At 36.2% G+C, this 23,824-nt stretch overlaps 1 protein-coding gene and 1 pseudogene across 14 annotated transcripts in view; both read right to left on the bottom strand.

Moving 5' to 3' along the window:
• Window positions 1-23,824, bottom strand: part of BTRC (beta-transducin repeat containing E3 ubiquitin protein ligase) — a 175,721-nt gene that overhangs the window by 39,831 nt on the left and 112,066 nt on the right.
• The window catches only part of LOC132343992 (large ribosomal subunit protein uL6-like), a 35,130-nt pseudogene extending 11,306 nt beyond the window's left edge, over window positions 1-23,824 (bottom strand).

The raw sequence follows: 23,824 nt of genomic DNA, 5'->3' as shown, positions 1-23,824 counted from the left end.
ACACACACACACACACTCACTTTTTTTTAGATTTTTTTCCCCACATATTCCCCATATATTACAGAGTACCGACTAGAGTTCCCTGTGCTATATGGTTAGGTCCTTATTAGTAATCTATTTTATATATAGTAGTATGCATGTATCGATCCCAATCTTGCAATTTATCTCTTTCCTCCTTTACCCCCCAATAACCGTAATTTAAACAACCATTTATTGGGTGACTGGTCTGTGCTGGGCACTTTTCTAGGTGCTAGCAAAACCAGTGAACAGGTAGACAAAATTTTTCTTTACTTTCTCTGGCAAGAAGTAGAGGGAGAATATGTAATACATATTTTAATCTTGAAACCAGTTAGTATTGTGAAGAAAACAAAACAAAGTAACAAAAAATACCCTAACTGAGGTGTTTATGCAATGACACTGAAGTAGGTAATGTCTGAACTGTGATTTGAAAGATGAGAGTCAAATCTTACGAAGATATAGGGAAAAAACCTTCCAGACAGAAGGAAGAACAAGTCAATGGTGTGTTCAAATGAAAGAAAGAAAGGCAGCTGGTATGGATGGGACAAACTGAATGAGGGAGAAAGTGGTGGGAAATGAGGTTAGTGAGGTGACCTGGGGCCAGATCATGTAAGGACTTCTGGGTCACAGGTAAGGAGTTTGGACTTCTTGTTAAGTGTAAAGGAGAGCCCCTGGCAGTTTTGAGGTAGTTAAATATGGCATCATCTGATTTACCCTTTAGAAATACACTTGGAGAAGGCAATGGCAACCCACTCCAGTACTCTTGCCTGGAAAATCCCACGGGCAGAGGAGCCTGGTAGGCTGCAGTTCATGGGGTTGCTAAGAGTTGGACGTGACTGAGCGACTTCACTTTCACTTTTCACTTTCACGCATTGGAGAAGGAAATGGCAACCCACTCCAGTATTCTTGCCTGGAGAATCCCAGAGACGGAGGAGCCTGGTGGGCTGCCGTCTATGGGGTCGCACAGAGTCGGACACGACTAAAGCGACTTAGCAGCAGCAGGTACCACACAGAGAAGGGGGCGGGGCATCTGGGGCAGTGAGGAGAGACTAAGAAGAGCAAGTTGAAAGCAGAGGAAGGAAGACCAATTAGAGCTGATAACATAATCAAGGCAAGAAGCAGTCATGGCTAAGGTTAGAAAAGGCAGATTAGGAAGTGCTTAGAAGAAAGCTATTTTACCCTTACAAGAGAGGAAGAAGGAGAAAAGCCCTGCTGAGAATTATAAATCTGGGTTATAATACACATTTACTTCAGTATAGTGATTTACTTCTTCAGTAGGGCCAATCCTTCAAATATTTAATCTGGTACATCAACCTGGATAGGAACAAAACCAGGGTTCTTGCTCCTTGTGGGCAGAAGAAACAAGATAAAAATAAAATAAATTCAAGAGTTTTACAGGGGATGGTGGAGAGCGGGGGAGGATTTTTTTTTTTTTAAAGGTCTATACTATTCTCTATTGGCTATTGCCAGGCTTTAGTTAATAAGGATATAAAAACATTGGTTTATTGTTTTCCCTTGATTTCTCTGTAAAAACAGCTCTTAAAAAAGTCAACACTGTCTTGGTTAAATTAAGAGGAAATGATATTGTCTACATTTTGATTAGAACTGAAAGAATAAGTAAGTATACCTAAGGATGGAGATGGTGACAACACAGAGATCCAGAACAGTTCTAGAATTTACAAAGAGCTAGGGTAGAAAACAGAAAGGGACCCTTAGAAGGCTCAGTAGAGCTCTCTGGCACTTGAGCATCTTTTAACAAAGAGTTTCAAGTGAAACGGAGAGAATCTGGCCATAAATTGAACATGCAGAGTAAAAGATAATGAATGCTCAAAAGTAGAACCATCACTTTGAACATTTCCACTTAAAAAAAAAAATCTCTATAACTTTCAGTGACCAAAGAAGTAGTCTACTATCTTTTGGGGCAAGGGGTAAGAGTGCAAATGAAAAGAAAATGGTGACTATAGGTACAGAATGGGACAAACATTTCAGCAGGAGTAAACATCACATTTCTCAGTAGGATTATTGCATTAATATTTTAACAGCTTCTACTAAATATGATTACATATTGGGTGAACTCATAAATATGTCAGATCTGATTAGTGAACATGGAAGACAGGAAGGGGCAGATTTGTCAGCAGAAGGAAGTTCACATTATGAATTTGACTGGTTTCTAATAACCAACAAGAAAAGCTTGCAATCACTCCAATTCTTTTAAATAAAACTCACCAGAAAATGAACTCACAAATGCCCCAGTATAAACGATTAAAGACTGGACACTTAGCAGTCTTTTTTTTCCCTATTAATTATAGGAAAAGCCATATAAAAAAATCTACCAAAACCACAACAAAGCCATTTTTATTATTTCTGGATTTCTGAGGAAGTTAAAGGGATAGGATAGTCACTTAACATCTTTAGGTTTCAAACAGGGGCTCTTGTTTCTGCAGTGGGTTCTCTCATGGAACTTCATAGCTTCCAGGGTGATAGGTTCTTTTGTTCTAAACCAAGAAGCTCACAGCAGTTTAATTTACTGCTGCATTATTATAGCTACTAACTACGCACACCTCCAAGGCTGGTAAACCCACTGATGTAGATAGTGCCACCTTAAAAGGATTTTTGGATGGGTCTTAGTGATGAGGGGGAAAAAAGGACATAATGTTTAATTATAAGAAATGATTGAAATAGGCACAGACATACCCTGGGTGCCTCTGCACTGCAGCAAGCTCTAAACTTGTTATCGTTAATGGTTTAAATTTCACTGTGCTAATCATTTCAGGACACAAGCCTTTCTTGATAATCTAATGAATTATTCCAACATCCTTCAGCAAAAAAAAAAAACCCTCCATGACAGCACTAATTACAAGACGTTTTCCCAGTGCTTATGTAAAATATGACAGAGCAGCAGCTTAGGGAATTGCAGAAAACTGCTTCTAATTTCCACTGAGAAACTGACAAACACCTCTCTTTCATCTCTCCCAGCTCTCAAGTAAGATTTAACTTTCTCATTTAGTTAATTACCGAGTGAGGATCATCATTTCCCCGGATCGGAGCGGCACAGAGCCTTTATCGTGTTAACTTGTGAACTTGATCGATGGCTGCTGCTAAAACTTAATAACTTCACCCCCTGGCAAATTGTAAGATAAATATAATAGGAGAAACTCTGACAGTAAAAACCTGCCAGAAATGAGCGCTGTGTTTATGTTTCTTCGCAGGCAGCAAAAAAAAAAAAAACCCACAACAACCGACAGCTTATTACTGGTTGCGTGTTACTTATATTTAAAAGACTCCAGGCAGTTAACTTTCTACATACTGTTAAAACTTTGCTCACAAGATGGGGAAAAATGAGAAAAAGCCCCAGTGATGCAGACTTGGGGAAATGAGGGAAGAAGAAAAAAATAGGGAGAAGGGCAAAGCAAGGGAATATACTGTGTAAAATCTTTTAAAATGTCATGTTTATCATATAAAATGTTCAGCCAGCACAAATAGGCATAAAATTCTTAAAAAATAATAAAACACTATATGAACTATATCCAGGAGCAAAGCGAGAGAATTTCATTCACTCAAATTTTTTCAATGACCATAAGTCCATGCCTGAAGAATCCAATTAACTGTAGAATTCCTAGATCTCTTCTCAAAAACCCCTGCAGCTAGAAAACCATTTACTAAATACACCATTTAACCCTTTCTGAAACAAGTACACTATAGCTAGGAAATGCATAACTCTGTCTAGAGCACTTCATCTAGTCTTATTCACCTTCCATACCTCAGCTAGCCAATTGAGAAGCAAACAGTCTGGATTTTTTTTTCCCCTTTTGGTCCAGTTTGAATTTGAATTTGGAATTTTAACATTTAACTGAGCAAATTGGTACCATGGCCTAGTACAGTATGAATTTTAAGCCTTTTATAACCAACAGTAGCAAGGAAAATAGACAAGGTATAACAATGAGGTATAACAATAATAGAATACCTGCTCATGAATGTCAGTCCCCTCTATCCCTCAAGACTGAAAACAAATCTGTATGTAAATTGCTAAGTCTATTATACTGACCACCCTCACATTACAAAAATATTACCAATAAAACAAAATATGAACTAAATTCTGGGAAAAGTAGAGAAAGGCACAAAAGGTCTTATAGAACTTATGAGTTTAAGCCTAACTTGTGAGATAGTTTTTAAAATCCATTATCTGATATGTTATCGCCAAGAGTTGAAGGCTACATGCTGCAATCAAGGGGCCACCATTTTGAAAGTTGAAAGGAAGACTGACATTAAAACGGCAAATTCACATTCAGCAGAGGATCAAATTTGATTCCTTTTTTTTTTTGGTTTTTACTTTCTTTAAATAAGGATTATTGGGGTCAAGCAAAGAAAGACTGATTTTTTTTTAAAAAACAGCATTTATAACAACTTTAGAAAATATGAAAAATACAGAAGCACAGAGAACATAAAAACTGCCTATAGTTTCCATCATCAACAAATAAACAATATGCACATTTTGGTGGGTATGTATCTTTTCAGTCTAAAAAATTATTAGTGCATTATTTGATTGAGAGAGTGTTTCTATGTCACCTAGAGAATTCTTTGTCTATAACATCAAATCAATCAGAGTAGGCAAAATTTATCTCCTTTGCTGAACACCTCAGAGAAGTCAAGATCTGATCCCATAGGATACAGAATTGTAGTGACTACAAGTGTGGGAAGCAGGGGAGAGGAGAAAGAGGAGGCGAGAGGAGGGAGGGGTGAGGAGGAGTGAGAAGGATGGGGAAGGGTGAGAAGAAAGGGAAGGGAAGGAGGGAGACGAGCAAGCAAGGAAGAGAGGAAAGGTGAGAAAGGAGAGGAATGAAAGTGACTGGGGATGGGTAGAGAGTAGGTAGGAGAGAGGAAAGAAAAGGAAAGGTTAGGCATGGGTAGGAAGAAATGGCTAAGGGGAAAGAGATGAGGGGCTAGGGAAGATGGAGGGAGAGATGGAAGGTAGGGATGAGATGAAGAGAGATGAGGGGAAAAGGAATGAATATAACTAAATGCAAAAGGGGCCTAGCATTACCAAGTTCACCTGCCCTAAGAAAAACAATATGTCTATCAGGCAAAAAGGTCCTCTCCCACACAATAAAAATCAAGAGGCAGAGGGGATGAAAAACTATTTTTCTAAACCGCTACTTAATGTTTCAGGCAGAGTAATAAAGTTTAACTGTCTGGAATCTTGTTGCTCTTTCTGTAAACTTCCTCAGATAGAGGTTGCTTATCTGGATGTTAAATAATGTTAATAGTACCAAAACAAAATTTCTGTGATGGAGAAAGTTTTAACTAAGAGTCTTCTCCCTGACTTTCCCCTCATATCCTCCCTTTATTTTAGCATCAGAAAGCTAAGTTCTACCAATAAATAACAGGGAATGACAGAGGCACTGGCTGCCAGAGAGAAACACAGAAACACACTTAAAATGCAATTAAAAAGGACACAGGGAAATACAGTTAATTTAAAATAAAGAAGAAAAAACTATCCTCTTCCTCTTTGTGCACTAATCCTTACATTTTTTTTGTCCAATAAAAAGGTCTCAATGACTTGGTAAAACTTGCTCCTGAAGAAAGCCTTTGAGAAGCTACATCTAAAACCTGGATTAAGAAAATACAAGGCTTTTGGGGATAGGATCTCAAGAAGCCAACTCAGCTTTCTAGAAGAAATTCAACTCCTTCCAAATGCTTGTTAATGCATGTTAAATGCAGCAAGAAATAATCCTATGAGGCAGCAGCACAGGCCTCTCTTAGCTGCAGTGAATGAAGTAAATGACTTGTAACTTCTGGAAGTCTTGGTTATCTGCAGGTAAAACTTTAATAACCCTTGGAGCATCAAGGGACAAAAGACATTTCTCTCTGGAATACGTGGGTAATTGTCTTCTTAATTTATCCAGAAAAAGCTTAGTTTGGATGTAGCATCTGCTTTTTTTTTTTTTTTTAAGCAGAGGTGATCAAAATAACTTGCTCAAATTCACAGAAGTTATTAGATTTCAGATCAGACTGCAAAATGCAGTTGTTAAGTGTATAGTTTTTCTAAACTGATATTTTGGACCTGCTCTTACCAATAAGAATGCTACTATCACTACACTGATGCTTTGTCTGTAAGTACTCTAACTTTAATCCACTATTTTCTAAGATTAGTTTCAATATTTTTATGTAAAAAAATACATAAAATATAACTGTAAAAATTCAAGAATGAGAGTAAAATTGAACTTACAATGAGTGACATTTAACAATTGGAGAAGACTGGAAAGAGCAAAGGAAAGACTTCGAAATATGTTTCATGATATGAAATAAAAGACATTTGAACATTTGACTTTTTTTTTCATTTTCAATCTTTCAGAGCAATTGCCAAAACATACTCCCACAACACTCAAATCTAGTGAGGGAAAAACAATAAGGAAGTTATTAGCATGGTAACAAGATTCTCAACACAGTACCCTAATTTTGAAAATCCACTTTTCTGATTTTTACAGTAAATACAGGATGATTCCTCCAATCTGTAAAGTATAGAGTACATTTTGCTTCCTTCAGACTTTGTACTTCATTTTAGTTATCAGCAAAGGCAGGGCAGAAACCAGATTGAAATTCCAGCTGTCATCAGCATTCACCCTCCTTTTCTTTCAAAAATTAGCAGAAAAACAATTACTCTGTGATTTTGTCTGAAGGTTATTTATATTTCTCCCACATGGGCACTATTTTTATGGTGTTTCATGGGCCAGAGACTGCAGACTTTTGGTGTTCTGGAGAAAATACTGAATCTTGAGCGTCCCCCAAAATTTTCTTTTTCTAAATGGAACAACCCTCTACCAGGAATTTTGTGTTTGTTTACTAAGAGTGAAGGTGGGATGAGAAAATGCAAATCAGGAAGATAGTTACTTCCATACTGTTTACGAGCTTGTTTAAGAAATAGAACTGTGGTCTTTTCTTCGCAGAACTTGGCTTTTCTTAAAGGACGAAACAGTTTCTGTAAAGACACTTCCTGGTTTACTACCCAGTTTTTCACTTCACCTAGGTGTGGCTTAAGCTCACATGTAGCACCATAAATATGAAAACAACTTTTTACAGTGAAGTTTTCCTATGAGCCAAATACACTCTACTTCCATTTTCTGTTTAAGGAATAAACAGAGGCTTTGGAAATTTCATGCTTTGGAAACAAACCACTACAAAAAGTTCTCTTATAGTTGAGTCACATGTAAACAGCTCTACAGCAAAAGTTAGACAGCACGGTGGCCTAGTCCCATCACTAATTAGCTATGTAATCTTGGCTAAGTCTCTACTATTTGGGATCTCCTCTATAAAATGAGTGGGTGGATGGAATAATCTGAGGCTCAGTCTGGCTTTTATATTTTGAGTTTATGGTTCAGTTCCATGTAAATTAAAATAGAGCTGAGGGAATACATTTACAAAGAGAATCATTCTTCACATTTTCTTACTAGAAAACGAACATATTAGAGTTTAAGAAAACACACCTCAAGCAAAAAGAAGTATTTTTCATAATATTATTTGGTCAAGCAATATATTCCAAAATCCCAAGAGTAAGTCAAATTTTCCTGCAACAATTGAGCTTTTAATGCAAAGAAATGCTATCATTCTGACTGTAACTGTTACACAGGTAACATTACTATTCTTTTACTTTACTTAACCATAGTTAAGAATTTAAAACTTTATGGTATAACTTTTCTCAGGGCTGACACAGATCTGAAGACTTAATGATACCGTGACACTTTGTGTCTCAACGTGCCTCACTTCTTTCATAATTTACTCTCGTATTTCCCCATCCATCTTCCTCTATGCTGCTGCTAAGTCGCTTCAGTTGTGTCCGACTCTGTGCGACCCCACAGACGGCAGCCCTCCAGGCTCCTCTGTCCCTGGGATTCTCCAGGCAAGAACACTGGAGCGGGTTGCCATTTCCTTCTCCACTGCATGCATGCATGCTGAGTTGCTTCAGTTGTGTCCGACTCTGTGCGACCCCATGGACAGCAGCTCACCAGGCTCCTCTGATCCCAGGATTCTCCAGGCAAGAATACTGGAATGGGTTGCCATTTCCTTCTCCATCTTCCTCTATAGTTCCCGGTATTTACGGTGTTCAAGAAAATTGTAAATAAATAAATGTATCTATTAAAAATTCCTTTATTTCACAAGGAGATAAAATAGTTTATCAATTTAATATATCAATTTGTCTTATTTAGGGCCAAATCAAAATAGTAGGGCTACATGAAGAGTCTGCAAATAGATATGAAAAAATTACTGGGATCCTCTTAATGCTTTCTATCCAGATTATAGTGGTCATGATCTGATGGCTGCTGCTCTCTGCTGGTTTAATTTTCACCCTTATAGCCCACAGCCAGTTCTATCTTAGAGACCTTTTTCTGTTGGATTCCAAAGGCCATCAAGTGTCCTCAAGGACAAAGTGATATATTAGCTACTGTAATAAAGGAGACTATGTATAAAACACTAAGCACAGGGTCTGGTACATAAACGCCTAATAAAGGTAATCATTATCATTTGCTGGTATGTAGAAACCATCTCAGCAATTCAGCCTGTATCAGGACCCGCCCATTAAACTTTCAAAGTAAAATTTTAACTGAAACTCCATACCAAATTCCCCAGGAAAGGGAAATATGAATAAGAATATTTTAAAATATGCTAACTTGTCTGGCCACCATTAGCTGATGTGATTGGGGATAGAACTGTGAAGAAAAAAAAGAAAATTTAAGATGTGATTAGACTGTAAGAACAGCTCAAAGGCTCTGGGTGAGAAAACTACAACTTAGGGAATTTTTGTGTGTACTGAGTTATCTCATTTGAACAAATATATTGAGGACTTCCTATGTGTAAGTGCCTAACGGAACTCTCATTAACTGCTGGAGAGAATATAAATTGGTACCACCAGTCAGGAAATTCTAATTTCCCTACTAGTGACACATGCAACAGAATACATGTATTCATTGCACATACTGACCAAAAGATATACACCAAAAAATTTTGTAGTTATCAAAATCTGAATGGACATATATATTTGGTATATTTACATAATGACATACTACACATCAATGAAAATAAATAAATTACAGCTATATGCAATAATATGATTCTCAAAAACATTATGTTGAGGGAAGTAAGTTAGATAGCAAAGAATATACACTGTATGATTCCATTCACACAAAGCTCAAAGCCAGGCAAAACTAACACATGATGTTAAGCAGTGAGGAGAATGGCTAGCCTTGGGAGGGGAATGACAAAGAAGGCAGGAGTGGGTTTCTGGTATGGGTTTTTTCCTTTCCTCCTCCTTTTTTTAATCTTGCTAGTGGTTACACAGATACATTCACTTTGTGAAAATTAGCTGAGCCAAACTCAGGGTCTCCTGAATACTGTATTGGAAACAGCTTATTGTATTCATAAAAAGAGAAATAAGAGTGGATAAAGTCCTGTTTGGTTACAGATACATAGTCCTAACCCTTATTTTCTGATGTAAAGGAAACAGGGAGTTCTATAAAAAAGATTTAAAATTTTGCCATGGCACAGCTTTAGCCTCTATTTTCACTTACGACCCTTTGGCCACATACAGACAACTGTTCCCATATGCCACTACTCTGAACAAGGTTAGAGCTCCCTCTAGCACTTTTAACTAAGTAAACATCACAGGCCCTTACAGAGCTGACACAGTTTGGTGCTGCCCACGGTTAAATGCAATATGGCGATTTTTATTTTTAATTTGCTTTAATTGTTGCTACGGTATGAATAATTAATAGGCTGCCTAAGCCAGTTTTGTAAAGTTCACAATACAGAAAGCCAGGAGAGAAATATCTACTTAGAAAGGAGGCTTAAAAATGGTTATAACTGCTATAATATTAGAGAATTTGGAGCATTTATTCATAATTTGTGGCAACATTTATGTCTCACCAACAAAGAAGCATGCTACCAAGCACTTCCTACTAAAAAATTCTTCTAATTTTCATCAATTTTTCTCTTCATGGCTTCACAACCATTGTATGTATAGTACCAAATAAGAGCAAAGTAGGTCAGTGTTAGGAGAACCTTGCTCTTCAGTGGAGGAGAAGAGGAAGGTTTGGCTGTAAACACTTAACCTAGTTCCATCCATTCTAAAACAAGTATTTATTAGCATTAAATAACCCCCTGGACAATAGAGGCTATTCAAATTAGCCTGTATTCTTTTCCCATGCTTGTAAATTCCCTTCTCCACTGAGACCTTAACCAATGGAAATTATGTTATCAATGTTTCCACTCAGGAATGTCTGTTTCATGTTTGGATATGCCAGAAAGTATGATTTAGTTATGATGTTGCAATCCTACACATTTCAGGAGGAATTTGAGCAGTCTCTGAAAGTTCAATGATTATAATACACACCATCTGGGAATGTAGCCAGAAATAAAAGGGGCTTCGTTTTTCATTGTTGGATTTTAAATCTTCCCCTCCCTGAAAGAAACACTGCTTATCAACACTCTGGTTAAAATTAATACACATATAAAACCAGTTAATAAGTTCCTTGAATCAAGGACAGAGAATTAAAAAGAAGAGAATATAAAGAATTAGAGTAAACTCATTTTAGCCAAGACTATTATGTGTTATTCATTATTTTGCATACTAAAGTTAAGAAATAACATTTTTGAGCTATAATAAATAAATATTTCCTAGCAACCTTTTTTTAGCATACAGATCCCTCAAAAAGTATGTCTAAAGTCATAGGAAACTTTAGCAATTTCCAAGGGAAATTTTTATCATTTTTTTGGTTAGCATTTTAAATGGAGATTAATACAAGTCAGTACGACTTCCTCTCTCATGCTCTGGTTACACACAAGCACTCCTCTGCCAAAGACAGTAGTGCGGCATGGATGTCAGCACTGGATCTTTCCTGCACATACCACCACAAAGCCACGATGCCAAGTTACCACTTACTTTGGTTTTGCATCATGTCTGCTGGTCACATAACACGGCCACATTCACTCCAAGGGCAGCTCAAACTAGGGGTGAAATATTATCTGAAAACAGTGATTCATTAAGCTACTGAGAGCTTCAATCATGAGTTGTGTTTTTCCTAAGATAGGATCCACTACTGCTTCTCTTTTAATTCACCTAGTATCTGCTGGGAGCCATGTATCATGAACTAGAACAAGAATGACAGATCTAAATTAACACAACAGAAAAGCTATTTGATGCTGCCTCCTGGTTTCTGTGCTTCACTCTCTTTCGTGGCATCCAAAGGCTTCAGAACCCTGGCATTAATTAAGCCACAGTTTTATTACACACAATCAAAAGCCTGAAAAAAAAAGCTCAGATAGTAAGAGGAGATTACAAGGTTCACTTAATAGTTTTATTTTTTTTGTGGTTGCTAATTGATGTATTTTAAATTTTTATCTCATATGGAATGCTGAAAAGGAAAGTATCAGTACTGTAAGTGTAAGAGGAGAACACAAATCTAAAATGTATTACCGTATCATGATTTTACAGAACCAATTTGCATAGTTGTGTTTTCCAAATCATGGCTACTTGTTAATAAATTGCTAATACTTAGTAGGCACCACAGAGAACTTTTTAGAAAATCCCCACACATTTGCTTCATCTGGCCTAATTTCTATGTACTAAAACGCTAAACACAGTGACTGAAAACACACAGATATGGGGTCAGATAGTCTGGGTTCAAATTCTAGTTTTGCAACATATCTTGGGCAAATTGCTTAATACCGCTCAGTTATAGTTAATCTGTATATAAAATGGGGTTGTGTATGCTTAATGAGATCGTCATCTGGATTTGAGTTAGAGTGTATATAAAACCCTTAACCCTTAGTGTCTGGCACATCGTAAACATTCAATAAACAATGGTGCAAAAGGCTGTCAAATCTGACGACATAATATCTGGATTTTAATACTTTAAATAATATATATCAGACTCAACAAATATAAGTTGAGAATCTACCTTCCGCAAGTTAAAATTAGTTCTACTCAAACTCGACACTGATGGCAATTGATTTTTGCATACAATTTGCCTTTTATAGGTAACTTCTACCATATATTTTCAACCGAGGAGAAGCAGAGTAAAAGCCCTAAAATTCAAACTTCTAAAGTTCCAAGAGAACTAAATAATAGCATTAATTGGAAACCAAGAGTAGCCTAAATAGCTGACTAAAAGATTATTTGCATAAGCAAACAATTATACATAGAATGAATAAACAAGGTCCTTCCATATAGCACAAGGAACTATATTCAGTATCCTGTGATAACCATAATGGAAAAGAATATGAAAAAGAATGTATATTTATGTATAACTGGATCACTTTGCTATCAAGCAGAAATGAACACAAACTTGTAAATAAACTGTACTTCAATAAAACAAATTTAAAATATTAGTTATATAAAGCTCTCACTTGGATCTACTTTTATTGCATGTTCTCATGTTATAATGTTGAGAAAGTGGCTCCTACAGTGTACAAGCTAGATGTATTCAAATTTACATTTCTCAGTACTCAAATCTTTGAAAAACATCCCATATCCTTTTATTATTGCAAATGGAATCTACTATAATCTGTAATATGATGTCTACACCTATTCCTTATCAAAATGTAAAACATAATAAATAGTTGTATTTCTTGGACTTATATTCAGAACCTACCTCTTCTCTAGAATTACCTAGAGGAAAAAGAAAATTCCTTCAACCTATCAAATTTAAAGTAAAAAAAACAAAAACCAAAAAACACTATACTAATCCTACCAAAAAAAAAGCCCCAAACCCACACATATTAAGATACAAGGAAACTGTTTTTAAGTTCCCTAATCCATCAGGTTTTAAGTATGCCAACTATAAGAATAAGAAAAAATACACAAACTGGAAATGAACCTCACACATAGATGTAAATAAAGCCACTCTTTAGGTTGCCCATTAATCCACAAGTGGCATATTCATCTTATTTACAGTATTATACCCCCTGCCATGATATTCCATTACAGAGTCACGCTACACACTCCATAGTTAACACTGTAGGAACCATCTCTCTTTAAACACGGTTTTCTCTCTATATTTCCCTTTAGGCTTGCTCCCAAGTTTTGTTTCTTCCTTCTTTTAATCTTTACAATTAAATTTCTTATGTTACTAGATATTCCAAGAAAATGTGGATAAAGTTAAAGAAGTGCTGTCCGAGGTATAAAACATAATTAAATTTATGTTCATTCTTCTAAAAGTATTTCAACATTTCTGTTTATCATGGCCCTAGTGCTCCACGTGACCAAGTGCTTCTTATATATATTTATATGTCAATCTTAACTATCAAAAACTTCTATCCTTTCCATCAGAGAATACCTAGGGAGATTTTATATACACATACATACACAGAATAATAGTCACGTTTGTTTGCTTTTTGCTTCATTTGCTTTTGATGAACCTGTTTCTTAATTACTCACTGTCCCAAGCCTCCTCTTTACTGTCTGAAACATACAAGAGATTCAAAGTCCAACTATTAATTCATATACCCTCATCCTGTCTTTATAATCACCCAACTGTCTAAAAGCATGCATGCTTACAAAAAAAAAATTTACTGAAGTATAATTACACAAAGCCTGGCTTTGAAGGGACATTTTTTTTCTAAAACTGATTAAACTAATTACCAAGTTTAACCAGGAAAAATAAGTTCTTGGTGTAAAAGGACTGCCAATATATGTTTACACTGTAAATCCTGACGCAGAGATTTGGATGAGATTTGTATTCCAAAACAACTTCTATTGATAAAACAATTACTAAGGTAAGGTTACCACCTTCAACTGATTGTATCGGACTCATACTAAGGTTACCACACCGACACTAAGTCCAATGACATGAGCTCATCTTCAGTCCTTTAAAGACCAGTATTTATAAGGTAGGTGATTATTACTGAGTAATAAGCATTTACATTTGCATAGAGTAGTACAAAAGTAAAAATATCTTCATTCTGAAGATATAAGAAAAAGAAAATGTATCTTTAAAAACTCCTTATGTAGGAATAAATCCCAAACTAATAACTGAGGGTGATGAGGAATTTAGAAAAGCTTATCGTAGCATCAGAGATACAACTGGTTCCATACATAAGAATTTTAAATAAGGGTGTATCAGGTGAGCTCCAAAGGACTAGACTAATGAAATTTTCTCTAAAGCAAACCCTACTGATGAGATTTGGGATTAGTAGAATTTAAGGTGACTTGGCAACTCTCTCTCTGTAAGGAAATTAAAAGAGAGTTTCTTGGTCATTCAGTCAGTTAGAAATTTCTGTTATTACCAGTATAAACAAACAAAACAAGATGCTCTCCAAAAAAAAAATCTATTTTAACACTGATCTTAAATAAATCTTACTGGAAAAGAGCTCTAACAACAAGAACAAATATGGCAAGATCATTAGGTCAGATGGAATTCCACAATTGTAGGAAAATGGAAAAATACAATTTAATTTTTGTAGAAACTTAGTACAGTCATTTAAATTCATAGCTCATTTGCCTTACAAGAAACTGAAGTCATGACACAAGAATAAAATTTTGCATGTATGAATACTGAGCTCATGAGTACTGGAAGGTTCAAAAGGAGAGCTCGAGTTTCATAAGCTTTATAAGTGATCTATTTACACCATATGACTAAGAACATACTTATTCATGGAGAGCTTATGAACCTAAGGCTTCTGGAACTGTCAAACTAGGAGAAAGGAGAATGAAAAGCCACAAAAATCCATAAAACTATAATAAAAATCTCTCTTCTAGATTAAGGAATGCAGAAAAGTTATCACGCAAAATTCTAACAAGTGGGCTGGACATGAGTCTGGGTGAACTCCGGGAGTTGGTGATGGACAGGGAGGCCTGCCGTGCTGCGATTCATGGGGTCGCAAAGAGTCGGACAGGACTGAGCGACTGAACTGAACTGAACTGAACTGATACAGAGTAGCAAAGATCTCTTAGACAATGAAGGGGGGAAGTTCTAAAGACTATTTAAATATTAAGCGACTAATCCTAAAATACTGATACATTTAAGTCTTACTGAATATGTTCAGGAATAGCTCATTATTGGTTAAAAAAATAAAACAAAAAATCAAGTTTCTGACAGAATTGCAAGAGCAGTACTGAAGATTTTTAGAGGGGGAAAGAAGGTAGGGAGATGGGTACTAGGAGGAAGTGAAGGGCCTTGTTTCATGAGTTTTGCAAAGAAGTAGAATATCAGGGACTCATTCTGCAAGTACAGTATTATAGGGCTGCAATAATGAATTTCCATTAGTTATATATATATTTTTAAAAGTCCTATTAACTACGTCCTAAAAAAAATTGTTTACACCTAACCTGAATATTTCATACTATAGGCTCTTTTCTGTAAATTCTATACTCAGACGGGTACCTGTTAACTTGTTAACTAGTTTTTACGTATTATTACTTTAAATAAATCCCTAAAACAACTGACTATTACTATCAAGAAAACAAATTTATGTATCTTTGGGAGATATCTGGATTCATCTATATCGACTATATTACTTGCTTTTTACAGTAAACCACTAAACTTAAGATACAAATTCTAAAATACTGCAAATCCTGGTTGCCTTGTTTATTTTCCCAAAGTCAAAGCCTGCCAAAGGCGCCAAGAAAATGGGCGCTGATTTGGTAGAGAAAATCTGGCTCATTAATGTCTTCTGTAGTCTTATACCATATTTCCTAATATTTCAGGGATGATTAGCAAGGTTACTATTTTAGTAAAAGTGAGAACTAAGTGGATGAACTAGCCTTTAGTTTCAGTTACTACCTGGATTTTTTTCTCCCTCTTCCTCTTATAAACACCATTCATTGATATTCAATTCTCAATTATATACATTGAAGTAACACAGTCCCCTACACGAAGATGTCAATGGCATAGTGAAAAAAACCAAATAGTGAATTTCCTAATAAACAGAATCAGGAAAGGAATAAAATTTAAACATTCCATAGCTTACACCTGGATAAGGGTCCTCTCATAAACAATTAAAAATGACAAGTCCTCTAAATCAGAAAACCCATATGCTACTTGCAAAGAAAACTCTATATTGGAGGGGTGGAATGTTGGGAGGCTGACAAGGTAGACCTTTTAAGTTTTAATTTCTCTGGTTACTTGATTTTTTTAAAAAAAATCAAAGGTTAAAAGCCAGAGTGAAATGCCAGAGAAAGTGTACTGGTAATCAAAGTTCTCAACGACCCCTGACAGAATTACCATCTATAAATCATTAATATAGCAACCATATTTGTGACAATACTTTGGAAAGTAGGCAGCCTTTTCGTTCTTTCTTGGAGTTGAAGTAAAATTGGCATATACTATTACATTAGTTTCACATGTATAGGTAGTATTTCTTTAAGTTTGTAAACCAGCTCTAGAGTAGAAACACAACGCCTCTATATACTGCAACAAATGTGTGATGTAAAACCCAAAGTTTTTTTTTCATTTCTTCTTCAGGAATTGTGCCTGGCACTGTGAAGCTGTGGTGTTGCCTTCATCACTCCCTCGGTTTCCAGTCTTGCTAATTAAAAGGTTGATCACAGAACAATGCTCTTCTCATTAATTTCAGTGTTCCGATTGGGCAGGATCCCTGCTTACCCCACCTGATCTTTTCACACTGCTGAAGTTAATGTGACAGGAACCCGAAGATGGATTACCTGCTGCCATATTGCCCATCGCCTCCAATCAGGAGCTATCTGTGTAAACTGATTGTTCTAATTTGCTCTCATTATTTTTACAATATCAGGAGAAAATAACGCACACAGCTCACTGTCAAAGCCATGAAAATCAGCCATTAGTTAAACTCAGACACTGAGTGGCTTTATTAGAGGCACTGCAGTTTATTGATGTAGCTCCATTCAAACACGGCAGCATTTGCTTCACTAGAAGGAAGTGTTTATACTGAAAGTAAATATTTATTGTAATAATACCCACAGCAACATGATATTTTGAAGAATCCTGTACTTATTTCATAAGCTTGGTTTTGACACAAATTAACAACAGTGAAGAGTTGGGCTGGCACAAGAAAGTAGATAACATTTAATACACACACAGTATGAAAATCTATTAACTCGAATATGTGAGCACTCTTCACCCTCCTATACCCTGTATAATAAGAAACTCTATTCTGTGACTACAAATGCTCATCAATCAATAAATAATAGAGCTTCTACTTTGCACAACACAACAACAAATATTTTTCTAAAACAGTAATTTTATCACTTAGGAATCAAAATGATTTCTATAATGATCATCCAGGTATAGGTCTAAACAATAAAAACTATTCTTACACAATGTAAGTGTTCAACAAGAAAGATTACTAATCCTAGTATCACAGAAATTCACAATATATTTCAGAATTAGAAAATAAGAAGCATAATAAAGCCAGCTAAGCAAACAATTATCTGTGTTTTAAACCCTCCATTAAGAGATGTTTCTTAAAGCAGAAGACAGAATTCTGTACAAAGGTTTGATAGTCAGTGAGATAATATCTTTAAAAGATTTGTCCTGGACATAAAGAAAATATATTTTCTGTTGTAAAGAAAATGCTAAACTCTAGAAGAAAATATATTTTAATTTGGCATTTCTAGGCTTGCCTAGCTAAGAACATTTTGTAAAAATGTTATCTAAATGCTGCCTGAAAGGCATTTGGTGGGGGGAGGTGCTAGAGAAGGAGCGTTTAAATAACAGAAACTGATGCCTTTTAAATAAAGGAATTTAATCCACACATTCTACCCCCCTCTCCCCCATTTAGTATTAGAAGGAAACATGGCCTCCTCCTGTTTTCTTTCTATACCAAGATTCCTAGGTAATGTGAAGGCAGGAATATGCCCTTCTTGCTGCTCCCCTTTTAATGGCCACTCTTCTTTTTCTAAGAAGCGTGTGCCATGCTTTTCTCCTTAAAATTCCTGCACTAAAAGACTGCACCATACTGCACTCCGCAAAACGTGCTGATGGCGCCAATTACAAGCCCCCAGCCGAACGCTCCAGCCCCCACCATTCGGGCAGATTTATGCGGACTCTTGCCGACGTTATTACAAGTCAGAGTTTATTGGGAAATTGTTACATTATGCGGAGTGTCTAACAAATTGCTTATGCTGCTATAATTGGATTACAACAGCCGCTTGCTCCCACCGGTAAGATTAGGCAAGTAGGACTCCTGCCGATCTCTGAGCGTTAGCAGTAATTTTATTTGCCTTGCCTCTCTCTTTCCTAACAACATGCCTCTCTCCCTGCCAGCTGTCTGCTGAAAAGGCACAGGCTTGTTCCTTGGCCCTAACAATGCAATTACAGCCCCGCAGATCGCACTGTTTGTGCATTAAGTACAGAGCCAAAACGAGGCGAATTGATCGTTTGACTTTTGGAGAAGCCATGTGATCTCTCGGTGCGGGTGATCCGACATGCATCAGCAGGCAATACTGCAGTCAGTTCTTGATGAAAAACTTCCTTCCTTCCTCCTGCTCTCTCCCAACCTTTCCTTCTTCACTGAGGGAGACACTGACTGGGCTCATCTCATGCTAATCTAGATCAACCCACAAAGACAAACTCAATCTTATTAGCACCCTGGCTAGATAGAAATGTGAATACGTTCTAGCATCTTGAAGTGCCTCAGTCAGATATATCAGTGGTTCCCAACAGTTGAGCCACTGCTGCTATCTAAAAAATGGTTCATAAACAATTCACTGAAGGGAAAAAGTTTACAGAAACACTCTACTTCAAAAGAACTACAGAAAGCTTAAGTTCTGGCAAACAAAACTGCCTTGGAAAAGCTCTGTTATAAGTTCTGTCTATTCAAGGAGCCATCAAGAAATCGGTTCTTGAAACCCCTATCCTGCTTTTCTCTGCAGCTCTGCTCTGCTGAAGATGCTGGTGGCCGATGTGCAGAATCAACGCCTCTGACTTCAGGCTTAAAAACAATCAGGCTGATCCACAGTCAGGGCAAAGTTTAACATATTTTGTTGACAGCTTTCAGTTTCTTTTTCTTGTGTGTGTAACAATGAGTCCAGGTAGCAAGTAGCTACTGTTACTCTAGACCATAATGCATGAAGATTCTCACTGGGGTCTTGACTTTTTTTCTTAATTAACTTTCTTGAAATGGTTGAAAATGACTTAGAATTTTACCAATTTTAATACAGATCAGGATTCCTGTTTACAGTTTCTCCTCCAGTGGCATATGCTACTTAGGATTCCTAAAGCTGATTACACAGCAAATGCGCAGTCAATCTGCTGATCCATTTTGGTGCCCTCTGTTTGTATTCTTAAATATCATGCACATCTAGAAGGTTACATATTCTCATATCTTTAGTCAGACCAAATACACACACTCTTTATCTATAATGAGGGTCCTTGATATCATTATTACTTCAAAGTGAGCTTGGAAAAGTCACTGTACTAGTATTTCTCAGCACTTCTCTGTCACCCCCATTAGCATTCATTAAGTTCATATAAATATTTAAAGACAAAAAAATATTACTTCTGAACATAATTCCTGCCTCTTTAAAACAGCAATGAGCCTAATGTGTAATGCTTATCCTTTACTTTATAATACTTCACTTATATGTATATCTTATACTTTTTCCAATCACATCAGCCTCAGTGATATGGTTAAATCTTAATATATTCTCCACAAAGCTACTCTTTAGACCCAACAGAGGAGCTTGTGCATAGAACAAACCATCTGACATGCTACTTGTGGAACAGTATATTAAAGAAGCCTGTTAACATGTAGTTTAAAACTCAAAAGAAACTCTGAACAGCTGAAATGCCTTATAAATAGCACAGACCCAGAGGAAGTGCAAACGTCTGCATTGTGAATTGTAGATCTTAATTACCGACAATGGCTGGTACAGCAAGTAGCACAGAAAAAAAGTGAAACAGTTGCACTGTTCATGGTTGGCAATAATTCTTCAGGAAAATATTTACTATCAATCAGTTATGAGAAAAGGGACTCGGTGCTCGTAAAACAGCACGTTGCTTCTCATACCAGGACCATTTTGCTTCAGCATAATCTGAATTTAAACAGCTTGTTTCCTGCGGATATAATTTTGGAAATAAATAAAACAAGTCTTCTATCAAAATCTGGAGTGAGTGGAAAGGAACATCACATTTTTCTGTCTCAGTCAGTTGCAAAAAGATTATTAGTCTGAAGTAAAAACAGTAACAAGAAACAACAACTACTATAATACAGAACACATCTACAAAGGACTGTGAAAGGGTTTATTTTCTAAATACAAAGAGGCAGAACTTCTCTGACCTAGGCAGAAATCTAGGCAGATGGTTCAAAACAATTCAGTTTTAACTGTATGTGTGTGTGGAAGGGTGTATTATGGAAAAGCCTGAAACCAAAAAATTTCAATAATTAAATAAAGTCAATAAAAAGATAAAAATTAATGCTCTTTATTTTTCCAGTCAGCTTTCTTTACCAATTAAAAAACACCACAAAGGCTGACAATTAGGTACAACATGATTATTGATTTTAAAGACTAAGTTGGCAGTCAATAATGACTGTCCATTTAAAGCTACAATAAATACAGAGCTTATCATGTTCCAAACACAAATTCATGAACTACAGGGCTATAATTAGTAAGAAGGAAGGCTATGGAAGAAATAAAAAACATCTCAATGCCTCCAAATATTACTTGGATTGTTATACTATGAAATGTCTCTTTCCCCATTTTTATCTTAAAATATTTTCTTAAGACTCATTCTTAAGAGATTCAAAGATTATGATTAACCCAAAGTAGCTGTAGTTTGCCTTACAACTTTACTTTCTTGTATTCTAAAGAAGACTAAGGGTCTCTTTTCATAGACCTATTATAAAACATGTATTTTAAGATAGCCCTGGCAAAGAAGAGTCGCATACATAGGTTAGGTTAGGGGTCCAAACCTAACAGTATTGCTATATTTAAAGGGACTAACTGGTATTAATATCTTCTCTAAAACTCATATAAACAGTATTCAATAAGATCTTAGACTTCAATTACCATCTCCACCCAAACCAAAGTCACTCCTATCAGAATTAGTTGTTTTGAACTAGAGGACAAAAATGGTTAATATCACTGTGTTATAGCTGCTCTCCATGGAGATGACTGGACATTCAAGGCCACTGTGGAGCACAGTCTGAATCAATAATAGATACCAGTACCAAGTTAAAAACCACAGCCATATGAAGTACAGCAGGTGAAACTATCCAGTTAAGGGCTAAAGGTGAAGAGCATGAAATAGGGACAAGCTTACAGACCTACAAAAATAATGGTAACTCATTATTTTTCAAAGGGCAAGCAATAAATGAGGCCAAGAGCAGCAGCACAGAATCATGAGATACACATAATATATGTAAATAAAAAAGGGAAAACTCTTTTCCTATTCCCATGTTATTGCACCTCACTGGAAACTGCTGCAAGAAAGAAATTTTTTCAGCTACATGTTTTTATTTGCCTTGACCAACTGATTATTTGGTTCAAATCTGAAGCAATGAAACAAAAGATGAAGATGTGTGTCAATAAAAGGAACCAGAAAGTTAAGTGGGTTCCATCAGGAAATAAAGAAATCATTATTAAACCAGTATATTTAAGGACATGATGAAAGGATATAGGTGGCAGAATAATGTTAAGAACAAGCAAGAATGGGATGAGAGGGTCACCATCTGGGAGCAACAAAAACAGACTGATGAGAAGCAATGAGCAAACTTATTTCCTCACCCAAGAGCATAGAAGAAATTATGCCATTGTGCCTATATGCACCACTGAAGTAGAGGATAGGAGTGGTGGTGGGGGAAAACCATCATACAGACATACACCAACATAACTATGTAGCTTAGAGATCCTGGCTTACAAAGTAGTGAGAAAACAAAAGGAACAGATGCTCACTTGGCCAGCTCTCAATGAAACTCATTAAAATCATCACCCTGTCCTTGGATCATTGCTCATGCTAAGATTTTACCTTGTTTAGCCAGAAGTCACCCAGTTGTGATGAAAACTGAAAACACCATGGCCCAAAGATAAAAAGATTATTTTCAAAGGCCCAAATTATTGGTCCCCCATCTCAATGTACAAATGCTGGATATAAAACAGGGTCAATCAGCACTAGATGGCTGTGACTATATGACCAAAAAAATAAATATGTTAAACCGTAATATTCAGATTTTGAGGTAAATCATTAAGATGTTCTAATTTATGAACTTAACTGATTAATTCTACCTATTTCACCATAATTTTTAATAAATTTTGACATTTCTCTATGGATCATTCTCAAAGGTTGTATTTTGTATGATATATTTCCAGTTGATAAAGTAGGTCCTTTACCAACTGAAACTACTTCATGTTTTAAGAAATAAAACAAAATAAAAAATATTGCCATCCTTCGAGTTTTATAGCAAAGAATGCAGACACATGATACAAAGCCTGGCTCTAATAATAACAGTAACAGACAGCCTGAATGCATAACACAATAGATTAAACTAGTTAAAGTTGGGAGTGTTGTAAAAGTGACAAATTCCTGAATAGTTATAAAAGGCAGTAATTTTGCAGATATACAGAGTAAAAGTCTGGAAACAGGGCCCATATGGGAATTTCACTTAACTTCTGGAATAAGCAAAATGGTTGATACCTAAATTTAGGTCAAAGTTCCTGAGTAATTAGAGATGGAAAACTTGAGGCAAAGTTGTTACAATTATTAGATTGTAAGATCTCTAATACCTAAGATTATTTTTTGTATCTAGTCTATTGATACAGCAAACATTTATACATGAGAAACAAGTGGTTCCATATGCATGATTAAACATACTTGTCCAGTCAGATCAAGACCTCCAAAGCAATATATTTATCAATAGCTACTCAATAAATATTAATAGTCAAATAAAATAACTAGATTTTCTATAGTATATTTCACAATCCTACAAAGGTATACTCTATACTCAATTACATTTTAAAACCACCAATGGACTTATGAAAATAATTGTATTTTTTTAAACACAAATCTTTTTTTTTTTCTGGCCAAAGGTCCATCTAGTCAAAGCTATGGTTTTTCCAGTATTCATGTATGGATGTGAGAGGTGGACTATAAAGAAAGTTCAGTGCTGAAGAATTGATGCTTTTGAACTGTGGTGTTGGAGAAGACTCTTGAAAGTCCCTTGGACTGCAAGGAGATCCAACCAGTCCATCCTAAAGGAGATCAGTCCTAGGTGTTCATTGGAAGGACTGATGCTGAAGCTGAAACTCCAATACTTTGCCCACCCGATGTGAAGAGCTGACTCATTTGAAAAGACCCTGATGCTGGAAAAGACTGAAGGCAGGAGAAGGGGACGACAGAGGAGGAGATGGCTGGATGGCATCACTGACTCGATGGACGTGAGTTTGAGCGAGCTGCGGGAGTTGGTGACAGACAGGGAGGCCTGGTGTGCTGCAGTCCATGGGGTCTCAAAGAGTTGGACATGACTGAGTGACTAAACTGAACTGAACTGACACACAGAATGTTTAGTTCCCCAACTAGGGATCGAACCTGTGCCCCTTCAGTTGAAGCTTGGAGTCTTAAACACTGGACTGCTAGGGATATCCCACACAAATCTTATTTGTAATAAACCGTAATTAGTGTCAAGCAACAAATGTGAATTAGACTAAAGTGTGACCAGAGAACACAATCAAAAAATTCTGCTGCGACTGAAGAGATAGAAACTCCAACTTGCAATCTGCTTTGAACATAATGATGCCTGCTGTATTCTTTTTAACAATTCTATAATACTCTTTAGTTACTGAGTAAAGATATCTATAGATAAACCATTGTTATGATGTGACATAACATATATTAATGTGTAA

This window comes from Bos taurus, chromosome 26 (assembly GCF_002263795.3).
Source record: "Bos taurus isolate L1 Dominette 01449 registration number 42190680 breed Hereford chromosome 26, ARS-UCD2.0, whole genome shotgun sequence".
Taxonomy (NCBI): domain Eukaryota; kingdom Metazoa; phylum Chordata; class Mammalia; order Artiodactyla; family Bovidae; genus Bos; species Bos taurus.
Note: the sequence above shows the minus strand (reverse complement) of the source record. Positions and strands in the feature narration are given on the sequence as shown.